General features: G+C 41.2%; 1 protein-coding gene across 1 annotated transcript in view; it reads left to right on the forward strand.

Moving 5' to 3' along the window:
* The window catches only part of peak1 (pseudopodium-enriched atypical kinase 1), a 106,754-nt gene that overhangs the window by 15,607 nt on the left and 78,861 nt on the right, over positions 1-12,286 (forward strand).

A 12,286-nucleotide genomic window follows, 5' to 3' on the forward strand; every position in this document is an offset into this window, starting at 1 on the left:
AGGAATGCCCAAATAACTTCCTATCTTTTTTTGAGAAACATTTTTCTTCATTTTTTGCCCACACTAAAGGAGTAGGCCTTTCCTCGATGCTGCTTTTGTACTGAATCATTATTGCAATCACCTGTTAACACCACCAGTTTCAAATCGCATCTTTATTAATTATTATACCTTATTACTACCCCTGAATCACCCCCATCCCAACATTTTTTGGAATGTGTTGCAAGCCTGAATGGCAAGAATGGATGTTTATTTACAAATCAAATTATGTTGACCAAAAAACATGAATTATCTTGAGTTCATACTATCTGCAATGAAATAAAAGTTTGTGAATTACTGCTTTATTTTTTATTCACATTTCCCACCCAGTCCCAACTTTTTCTGATTTGGGGTTGTAATACAAGGCAAACAAAATAATCTATCTTCTTTGGGAAAGGGAAAGTGGAGACGGGGAAGGGAAGGATCTCACTCACATGGGGACACTCCACACTTGCTTACCAAGTTCATTAAACACCAAGACAACACCAAGACCCCTGAGTTCTATCAACTCAGACCATGACCAATTAAAACTGCTGGTGCACTCAGTGCCCCAGGACCGGTAAGCGTGCCCAGCTCACAATGAGCTGTGTTACAGTCTTCCGGGATAAGTATATACACGGTTGTGTACAGAATGAATAATGCTGTGTGGTGTCACAGCATGGTGAAGCCACGCAAAACAAGGCTTGAAACATCAATTCCCACCTAGAAGTGCTGCTGCTTACAGCGAATTCACCAGCCGTTTATCACTTGAATGATGGGAGCTTCTGCACCTGCTGCTCAGGTTCAGCAGTTCAGCCTTCCCTTCATCACTTGCACACACACACACACACACACACTGAGTTGGGCACAATTATAAAGGCTCCAACAAAAAGTAAAACCATTGTTAATCTCAACTGCAAGCATTTTTGTTATTAAAAAACCTGTGTGTCAAACATTGATCATATGTTATCATTTATTAGAAGTATTTTATTTGCATGTTTTTCATTTTTTAAAAACATTTTAAAACATTTTTACCGTAGGGAATCTTTAAAAAAATGTAATTAGCTTTACTACTGCCAAAAGTACCTAAAATTATATATAATTTAATGCTGTGTATTCCAAAAGGACATGTATTCCCTAATAGCAATGTGTGCTAATCAACCTGTGAAACAGTACAGACAACGATTACTCCAAAGATTATAAAACAGCAAGGACTATATTTTCTAGTGTAATTCAATGGTAAATCATGTCCATAAAAATTTCAAAAATAATTTTACTCTTATAATCACTCACAGAGTCACACATAGGGTAAAGCAGTATGTGCTATTGTTCTACAAAATTGCTCTCCCGGTGTTACTCTGGGGCAAAGGTGCATGCCACTTATTAAAGAGTTGTTCACATGTCGAAATGAGGCATTCTAAACATATTCAGTGGTTAATGGTGTTTGGGAACATAAAGTGGGCTGAATTCAGTTTAATTTTTGCCATTCTGAATAAGTAGCACTGGTATTGTAGTGCACACGCTGCAGAGGGCAAATGAGAACACAACCACACACGCACACAGTCATAATCTCTCTTAGCTCCGCACTGCTCTGGCTGGCTAATATATCAGCCAGTAATGGAAAAAGCTGTTTGATTCTTGACTCTTGACACTTCAGATATATGTGAGCCTGCATTTTCTGAGCTCTTGTGCCCTTGCCTGTGACCCTTTACTTAGAAATGGTTGTTAAAAAAAATTTTCTGACTGAGGTACAGGCAAGTACTGTACTGTACTCATGTTTTTAGTACTGTAGCTAAAAAACATGAACATGAATAAAAAAAAACAAAAACATGAATTAAGGCGTAGATGACATGTTTCATGTGACATATACATGCTTGTGGGTAGTCTTTTACTATGTTGTCTTAAACGTTTTCTGTTTATTCAACCCCTTGTTTAATTCAAATTGCTGCATGTTATCAGTGCCTCAATATTAATGAATCGCGATGCATCCTATAATTTTTCTTCATGGTCACGTGATGTTTTCAAATACAAGAGTTAAGGTCTCATGCACCTGTGTGGATGCTCTGATTTGCTACAATGAGCAGAAAATGCTGTATTCAGGCAGCTTTTTAAAGAGTATTTTTATGCTGCTGCCAGAAAATCACCAAGCCACGTCATTATGATGTCATTGATTATGTTCTGCACTGTATTTATGCAATATCATCCATGACTGCATTGTGATGCATCGATTATATGATTCATTTCAACACCCCTAAATCCAAACCATAAAAGAAATCGAAGTATGTTTATTTACATTTGTGCTCTTTTAGCATAGAGATGACTGGGGTTTTGAATTTCTTACAGTCTGTGAACCTTCACAGCAGGTTGACTTCCAGGCTGTTGTCAGTCCGTGTTTTTGAATAGTTGGCGGTCAACTTTATACCCACACGTTTTTCTGCCTGGTTTTTGTTTCAGCGTTTAGTCATCAGAGTACAATTTCTCCTGCACGCGTTCTGCTTTGAAGCCGGATCGAGAGCCAAGATTTGGTGATTGAGGATGCAAGGTCATCAGGTCCTGCTGTGAATCCCCTGGCAGTGAAGAATTTGTCTGCCATTGACTGAAGGCGCTTTGCTTGCTGTCCTTCCTCTTCCAGACGGCTGCTTTGTCTGTCTGTCTGTGCAGATGCCTGCCTGCTTTGGTGCCCATAGCTGCTTTAAATTGCATCCTGGGGAATAAGTGCCAAAAATAAACAGAAATTTATATTTACCCACAATTGGGAATAATTGTTTTCAATTATTTGCTTATTGTCAGAAAAGCCAACTCACGGCAGCAGATGGTCTAAGTAAGGTCATTGTTAGACCACAACAAAGATACTGTTTGACCAGTGCTACACCAGTCATGTAAATACTTGCAAACTTTTTATGAATAGTAAGATTATTTACCTTCCCTTTGAATATTTGCGTGCTAGAACGTTGAGGCGGTACCAAGCCTCATTCTGCTCGAATGGGCTGTTACCGTGAAGGAGGGTGCTGTATCTGCACCACTGACTTCCAGTCAGCCAGCTGAGCACATCAATAAGGGAGACTACTTTTAAAGAGAGTGAGTCCTTCGCCATCCTCCACGGCAGCGTAATGGGAAAGTATTGCGTTTGTGCATGTGTATATAATTTATGATTGATGTCCCTCGGAGCAGAAGACGTTCTGCGAGACCGCAGTGGGCCGGGTGGATCCTTGTTTCTGAGCCATTCATCAATCTGTCTGTTTCCACTGCCACCACTTTGATTCTCAGCTGCTATCATGGCTAAATATGGCTCTTCAGATATGACTGTATTGATGAGACCAAGCATTTCAATCAGAGGGAATGTCTCATCTCCCGGAAGTGTGGGGGAGGGAGACTTGGAATCCTGGAAAGATGAGAAGGGGATATCCCATTTCATATATGATACTTATGAGAATATACGGCATTTTCCCGAAAAGGCTCTCACGCCCTCTCCCTGGTAGGTGAAGGTCTGCTTAAAGTCTTATTACTCCCTTAACCTGTGATAATATTTGCTTTACCTCGCTGTGCAGCTCCATCATAACAGCTGACAGTTGGACACTCGAATCACAGCATGTCACCAGGCATCAGGAGTTCCTGACCCATCTTGTTGTGTACCCAGTAACCCTGCGTGGAACGCTGCTTTTACAGCTGTTCCCTTCCCTAGCTCGGATCTGGCCTGCAATTCCTTTACAGAATTGACGAACCTCATTCAGTTTCACGGTCCCCCTCATTTATAGTGCCTGTGTGGTTTAAGATCTTGCTCAGCTAATATTTCACTGTACACCACCAAAATAGTCTCCATTGCACAAGAGCCCATGTGTAACAAGACCATTTTTTGGAGAAAGTATTCATCAGGATAGCTCCTAGCTCCTGGTTTCCTAGCAACAAGTTCCATTTTTGGCACTCTGTAGTCCCACTTAAAGGGACGTTTTGATTGTTTCAGGGTGGATATTCTGTTGGCTTAGTCTCAGGTTCCATCTCTTTCGTCCAGTTACATCCCCTGGTGTAAGAATGTGCTGAAGGCCATTGTGGCCATTTTGCTTCTGATCCCACAGAGCCAGGAGAGTGTTGAAGGCAGCAGGGTGAGCAGACTGGATCAGGGCTGCCAACTCTGAGGAAGGGCGTGGGAGGTATACACTGGAAGTTACTTTTGCTTTGAGAAACCCAGTGTGCTGCTGTATGTCATTAGCTGATGTAGGGCCTGTTTTTACTAATCTTAAATCAAGATTGTCTTCAGGATTTACAGAAATATGCCGATACTCTGTACTTCAAATAAAGATCTTTATATTACCCAGATTACAAGTCAATATTGCCTATATGCACAGCGATTTAAAAAGAAAAAAAAGTGAACCTGTGAAACTGTGTTGTTAAATGCAATGCTGCCGAAATGTGGTGCACCTAACTTTTAGGCACACCAGTGCAACCAGTGCAAAAAGTTAGAACAAAGTGTACAATGGGAGGAGCCTGTATGCATGATTGACAGCTCTCACACACCCTGCTTCCTTAGCTTGGATCTCCTCCATTTCTTGTTTTTCTCTACGCTTCATCACAAATGTTACCTCTGCTGTTGTCACCTTGGAACCAAATTATCAGCAGTTTAATTCAAACTTTTTTCACTGAACACTGTTTACTCGAACACTAATTAAAGTGAAGGAATTGTTTTTGTGTCCTCTGCATTTAACCCTGCAGTGGGCAGCCATGAAAGGCACCTGCAGTGGGTGGGGATTCTGGTTACGAGACCGTTCCACTGTCCCTCTAATCAGAAAATGAGTCATGGTTGGCTGTAAGAGAAATCACACCACTTATTTTACATTGTAAGTAATCAGTTGTTTTTCATTGGTCGTAATCAATTTTCCATAATAACACCTTTCCTTAAAGTTAATGCTTGAGAGTTGCTTTTTGAATATTTTACTTAAACCAATGTATATGTTTGAAAGCCTAATTTTCTCATAATATTCTCAAAAAACAGCTTTCCGTATTTATGGAGGTCACATGAAACTAGAATTCCCTGGCTCTTCATGTAAAAAATGACTCTGGATTTATTGCCGTACTTTGGTAAGAAATGAGATTCTGTCAGAAGTGACTTCATCTGGCATACAAATGATTTTCTTGTCCTAGTTTTGTGGCGCACCATTTATAGAAACAGAGCTATGCAAATGGCACAGTATGATCAGTTAGTACTTCATATTGCTTTCCTGACTTTACTTTGCATCTGGGTTGAATAATTGGCTAATAAGTGGGTAGCCAGAGTAAAACATGAAGTGTTCCCTTGTAATAATGTGTGTGAAGTACCTGTTTTGCAGCACTGAGTAGAATAATCCGTCATGCTGGCCATGCTCTGCGTGCAGCACTAATAAGGTAGGTGTGGGGACATTGATAAAAAGGTTGGGTTGTGAGGAAAGTAAAGATCCTGGGAATTGTTGCAGGGTTTTATTGCGAAGAAGAGCATGCGGTTACATAACCCTCACGTGTGGGCACCACGTCCCTGCTTCATAATCTCACTGTGTTCCCCTTTCACATTTCATGCTTGCCTCTGATGCCATTGTGCGCCTCTGGCTAGAATTAGAATGGGAGAGAGGAGCTTAGCTCTGCTGTTCTTTAGGGAGTGGGTACGGATTTTTTACACGCATACACACATGCACAGACACACACACACACACACACACACACACAGTAAACTATGAAAGCTTTGCTTTGGAAATGGAGCCCACAAGAGTCTTGTGGTCTGACTGTGGAATTATGGGTGAGGGATGCTCATTTTGTCTCCAGTTCATTATCCCCCAGGGTTTATAATCCAGCATCAAGGAAAAGCTGCTCACTATTCACAAACTCAAGGGAAATGCTTCTAGACTCAAGCTTTGCCTCCAGCGCCTGCAGAAGAACAGAAACTTTTTGGGACGCCTCAGCACTTAGAACTTAAACACTGCAGTGCATACAGGCTTCACCTCTGAGCCAATGTGGTGGACGAGCTTTGCCATAGACAAAAAATTAATTACAGACTGACATGAAGGCTAATATGGTTGCACAGATCAGAGTACAACCTAGACAAGATCTTGGCATTTTAAACTTCAGCCTCATTCCATCATTTTACACCACAAAGAGTTTCCGTGCGCTGCTTTGTTTGTAGCGCTTCATACATGGCATAAAAAGCACAGTTTTCACAGATACAGAACACATACCAAATTAATGTATTTATTCTATCAGCCGTGATTAGTTTGATTTAGATCAATCTTGTCTCATTTTTCCCCCTTTTTAGCTAGCCCAACTGTGCATGCACTTACCTGCAATTTTTTAATCCATATTGGCATATAATTTTGTTTTTTCAGGTTCTTAATAAACTACCGCAAGTGCGTCTCTGACTGATGGAACCCCATGCACATAAGTGGTTTTGATTTGCTGTAATTTTTTTTACTTTCTACTGAAAGTGGTGCATAGCAACAGACCCACAGCTCAGTTTGATTGGCCAGTGATGAGAATTTGGCTGTGAAATAGCGTTTCTTGGATAAACAGTTTAGTAAAAATACTCTGACATGAATTTCTCATTGGGGCAGTGAGTGGCCGCACTGAGCGCTGTTATGCCAGCAGCATTCTGGAGATCATCCTCTGCATGTATCCATTACTGATGTGGCTGGAAGATTGGATAATCTGTTTTAGCAGCGTATATTGCATAAGCTCTGAGAGCGGTAGATGGCAGGCTGGTTGCATTGATCTCCCTCTTCTTCCAATTCAGCCCATTATAAATCTGTGATTCTGATTCATAAAGTCATTTAGTGTCTGGAACAGCTTTTCTCGGGGAGCTCTGCTAAGACGCCCAATGCCTTGATTAGTTCCTGTTGCTAATGAGGGTTGTACAGGAAAAGGCTGGAAAAGGAAAAGGTTTAGCCTTGGAAAATGTTCCAATGAATTAATGTCACTACCCAGAGATATTTACTCCTCTTCACTCTACTTAATTATGGATGTTTAAGTAGAATGACTTTAAGGCTTAAGATGCTGGCCTTGTGCTTTTAGGAGGCTTTTAATAAATGTTTCTTGGTCAATGGCCTAGATTATTAACACACCTTTAGATTGCTTCATAATAAATTAAGCAATTTGGAGTTCTGTAAGTATGTGAAAAGTGTAGGTGGGATTGTGTCACACACAAAATACAAAAAAATACACAGACGTACAGCAGTTGAAGAAATCTGAATTGTGCAGTTTAGTTGAGCTTGACTACATTCACATTTATTAGATGGCCTTATCCAGAGCACAATCAGTATCATTTTTTCATCAGAATCGAAATTAAATTCGCTGTGACCACCCCTTGTCTTGTAATCAACATCTGTTCCAAACATCTTACATTTACATTTACGGCATTTGGCAGACGCCCTTTTCCAGAGCGACTTACAACGTACATTCAAGTTACCATTGATGAAGAGATCAATTCCGGTTCACTAGGACCCCCAAATATGAATACAATCTTTTTATTCACTCTGTTGTAGATTCTGTACACAAGTTCAACAATAAGAAAATTACAAGTTAATCTAAATATTCTTTAAAGAGGAAGGTCTTGAGCTGTCGTGTGAAGGTGCTCAGTGACTGAGCTGTTCTGACCTCCAGAGGAAGTTCATTCCACCACCGAGGGGCCAAGACGGAGAAGAGTCTAGATGAATGATTTCCTTTTACCTTTAGCGATGGAGGGACCAGGCGAGCAGTACTGGAGGCTCAGAGTATACGAGGTGCAGTGCGAGGTGTAATAAGGGTGTAATAATAATCTTGGAGAATTTACCACAGATCCACAAATCCTGTGGTCTTTTCATGTAATCCCAGGCGGACTCCGTGATGTTGAGATCAGGACTGCTTGTTCTGTCTTTTAAAATAATAAATTAGGGACCTGATGGTATTGCATGCTGGATTTGTATCTGTTTATATTTCTCAGCATTGAGGACAATTTTGACCAACACCATTTTGCAGAAATGCAAATCCAAACTTGCAAGGAACCTTATATTTCAAAATTTGACCCATCAGTCCAGAGCACCTGCTGCAATGCTTCCTATGTTGTCATGTGTAGTTGAGTCACTTGGTATTTTCTGCAGCTCTTTCATGAACCCCACTTCTGACCAGTAGATGGGTGTACCTGGGTTCCACTGCCTTGGAAACATTTGTACAGTACTGTGTCTCCAATGCTGCTATGCTAGTGCATCGCCTGTTCTGGTTCATGTACTACGTCACGGACTGAATGTGTCTGAACAATTTGTAGTCTATTTGTGTCTACTTGAACATCTACATGCAGGGGAAGCTCAACTACCAATCTGAGTGTGAGAAGTTTAATATAGTTCTATTTCAGTTGGACTAGTTTACATGTAAAAGCTTGGTTTTAGATGGACTAACACAATAATTGATTTAGAGTGTGAAATAGGGATGGTAGGATATGAGAATGGAAGCAGAGAAGCAGAATGAGCAGGTTCATATGTTTTTGTTTTCAGTCTACTTCTTTCTTGAATTTCACTCTGTATCTAATTCCTCTGTACTAAATTAAAACCACAAAAAAAGAGTAAGCATCAATATGTTGGTGAATATTTTTGCTATTGCTAGCGTTTTGTGGGGGCTGTTCACAAACATTACATTAATTGATTGATTGATTGATAAAACCCTTTATTGCTGTTGTAACAAACCATGTCAAAAGTACAAGTAAACACGACCATACATCAACCCGACCATCAACCTGACCATACATAAACACAGCACAATACATTGGGATGCAGACAGGTCAGGAAGATGGTGGCCAGGCGCCCAGGGGCAGTTCACCTTAGAAATATTGCGAAAATAAGAAATATAATTTCAACGCATGATGTAGAAATGTTGGTCCATGCATTTATTACATCAAGGTTAGATTACTGCAATGCATTACTGTCTGGATGCTCTAATAGGTGCATGAGTAAACTCCAGCTAGTACTGAATGCTGCAGCCAGAGTTCTAACTAGAACTAGGAAATTTGACCACATCACCCCAGTCTTACAATCACTGCACTGGTTACCCATCAGATTTAGGAACTACAAAATCCTACTTTTTGACCTATAAAGCTCTAAATGGTCTCGCCCCGCATTAACTTTTAGTTCTTTACGACCCGTCCCGCCCCCTTCGATCGATGGGTGTGGGGTCACTACTGGTACCAAAAGTACAGAAGGTCACAGCTGGGAGCAGATCCTTTTCCTATAGAGCTCCGCAGTTGTGGAACAGCTTGCCTGTCAGTGTCCGGGACTCAGACACGGTCTCAGTGTTTAAATCCAATCTCAAAACCACAGATTTCAGTATCGGTCGTACAGTGCAACCGTCTGCCGCTGCTTCTGTTTGTTTTCTCCGAGACACGGAATCAAGCACCCAGACTACTGGCAGACCCCAGTGAAGAGACCAGCAGATAAATCCTGGTTCCTGACAACTGCTAAATGAGGACATAGCATGAAACAAACCAGAAGGTCACCACAGCCACCACCACCGTTACAACTACAGCTTCAGGGATCTTCAAGTGGACTAGTAGCATCATTATGGACACGTAATCTAGACCATGACACTGACTACATCCTGGACTTCTCCAACCCTACAACTGTAGGACTTATTATTATTATATCATCCCCAACCCTGCCCTGACACCATTTGCAGGCTCATTCTACCCTGGAAGGGGGTCCCTCTCTGTATCACTCCTTCCCAAGGTTTCTTCCTTTCTTTTTTTTCTCTCTCCTAGAGTTTTTTTTGTGTGGAGTTTTTTCTTGTGTGCAGAAGGGTGGGGGGTATCAACTGTAGGGCCTGTCAAAGCCCATTGAGACATACTGTATGTGATTTTGGGCTCTATAAGAAATAAATGTTGTTGTTGTTACTCTGAATTGTGGATGTTTCCTGATCCAGAAGATGAGATTCAATTGTTAAAGAGCTCTTCAAAGTGAGCATTGATATAACAGGGGCAAGAAGAACAGAGTTTCATTTCTTTTGATTCCGTTCAAATTGAGTCAGTATCAGTGTGCTTAATGGTTGGCATAGCAACGCTATGAATTTTTTCTAGAATTCAGAGGGCACTTTAATACTGTCACCAGGAATCCTTAGTCAATGGAAGTGCTTGTAACTCTGAAAGGCCTGGAAATTAGACTCCTTTAAAGCCCCTCCCTCCTGCTCAGGCTCTGAGTGAAAGAGTTAACTGTTCCCACCCCTGCTGGCATCTGAACGGATCGGGTCAAGGCTCGCACACTTCACCTCGGGGACTGAGAGGAAACAGATGGCAGATCCTCCAGTAATGGAAGAATGTAAAATGAGATTGGTGAAATGTCATCACCAAAGACAATGGTGTTCCTTCCCAGACTCAGTGGTGTCTTGGCACCAGGAAATTCTCAGGCGATCGCCCTGGGGTGCAGTCTGGTTCCTGGGGCACGAGAAGGATGTGATTGTAATGGGTAGAGGTATCCTGGTGTGTAACACACTCACAAGTCCCAGGTTAAAATCCCACTTACTACCATGGTGTCCCTGAGCAAGACACTTAACCCTCAGTGTCTCCAGAGGGACTGTACCTGCCACTACTGATTGTAAGGTGCTCTGGATAAAGGTGTCTGCCAAATGCCAAAAATATAAATGTATATGTGACCTTTTTATCTTGAGAGAGTGGAAAAGTGAACACTTGTTGGGTTTTACAAGGCGAATTGCTCCAGATGGCTGCGTCTCAACTGTGCAAATAATGAAAAATGGTGCTGTGTGAGAACAACAGAGCAGTGCAATCTGTTTTAGCTGCTATAAGTTGTAGGGTGGATAATGCATTATGATTAGGAAAGCGTAGGTGCAATTGGACATTGTTGTTGTGCAGCCCAGGAGGAGTATAGTCCCAAACTTGAGAAACCCATGATTGATGATTTGGGAACGCTGCTTTCCACACACTCTTGTGGACTAAGCTGTTGATGTAGTGTTGGAAAAGCACATACACACACACACACATCTTGAGCACTGTCTTTATAAATGTGAGGTGCATACTAGGGCTGCAACTATCGAATATTTTTGGAATCGAGTAATCTGACGATTTGTCATCGATTAATCAAATTAATCGTACAACTCATAATTTTGCGTTTTTAAACAACTCTGTCAATAGTGTGTTATGCAACATGAAAATCCTCTTAAAATGAGCAAGCAATTGTCTGTTATTCCTCAAAAAAGTTTTTTTATTCAAACTTTTATTAGATCAAAGCTTAAAACCTTTGGGTTACTGGCTCCAGAACTAAGCCCATTTAATCAATGTTTCTGTGAAACATTCATGATGTACATGATTCACAAACATAGGTTAGCCTATTTGTCCTTAGTTTTATTTTAATTTAAAAAAGGAAAAAGGGGTGTACCCCCTGCTATAGTATTCAAGTATTACGAATAATCCAACTTAAACAATACAGTTTAGTTCCCAGTTGTATCCAGATGAGGTAGGTAGGTGGAATGTTTGTCTTTGTGCAATGTTATGTGAGAGAGAGAGAGAGAGAGAGAGAAACCCATGAGTGCATGTGTGTGCAATGCATGTGCAAGCCGGCGCTGCTGTGGGGCTGTGGGGAAGAAAAAAATTCTATAAACTCCCCAAAAGTAAATCTATATGCTAATGAATGTAGATTTGTCCATCTGTTGCATTTATTATTACTACCTTATGTATGGGGAAGGCATGTTTTGAGATGTAACCTGTGTGTGTGTGTGTGTGTGCGTGTGTGTGTGTGTGTGTGTGTGGTGTGTGTGTGTGTGTGTGTGTGTGTGTGTGTGTGTGTGTGTGCGTGTGTGTGTGTGTGGTACGCTGGAGGGAGAAATGAGGAGGGATGAATTACTTGAGTGAGATCTCAGGCCTTATCATGCCTTGTCACTATCGACTCATAACACAAATAATTACAAATAATGTCTGTTCTAAGAAGCTCTAATGTTAGTTAGCAATCATACAAATACGATACCTTGTAGAAGCTCCGAGTCCGCTTGGAGAAGTGTGGTTTACGTGAGGATTTGTTCGGTTAAGGTGCTGTAGTATTGAAGAAGTACTTTTATGGTAAGCCAGGTCCATTGCACTACATTGTCCACGCAGTGTAAAATGGTCCCACACTTTAGACATTTTATGCATTTTACGCACACTGGTACCTTCATTTTCCGCCAATCAATCGTGCCTCCTTAAATCTTTGAAATGCGCGTCAGTTAAAACAGTCTGTGTAGAACAATGATACCGGTGCTGTGCAGCTCCGCACAGCGTAGCTCCACGGGAGCGATACGATAATAGATGGAC

The sequence above is a fragment of the Denticeps clupeoides genome, chromosome 7 (assembly GCF_900700375.1).
Source record: "Denticeps clupeoides chromosome 7, fDenClu1.1, whole genome shotgun sequence".
NCBI lineage: Eukaryota > Metazoa > Chordata > Actinopteri > Clupeiformes > Denticipitidae > Denticeps > Denticeps clupeoides.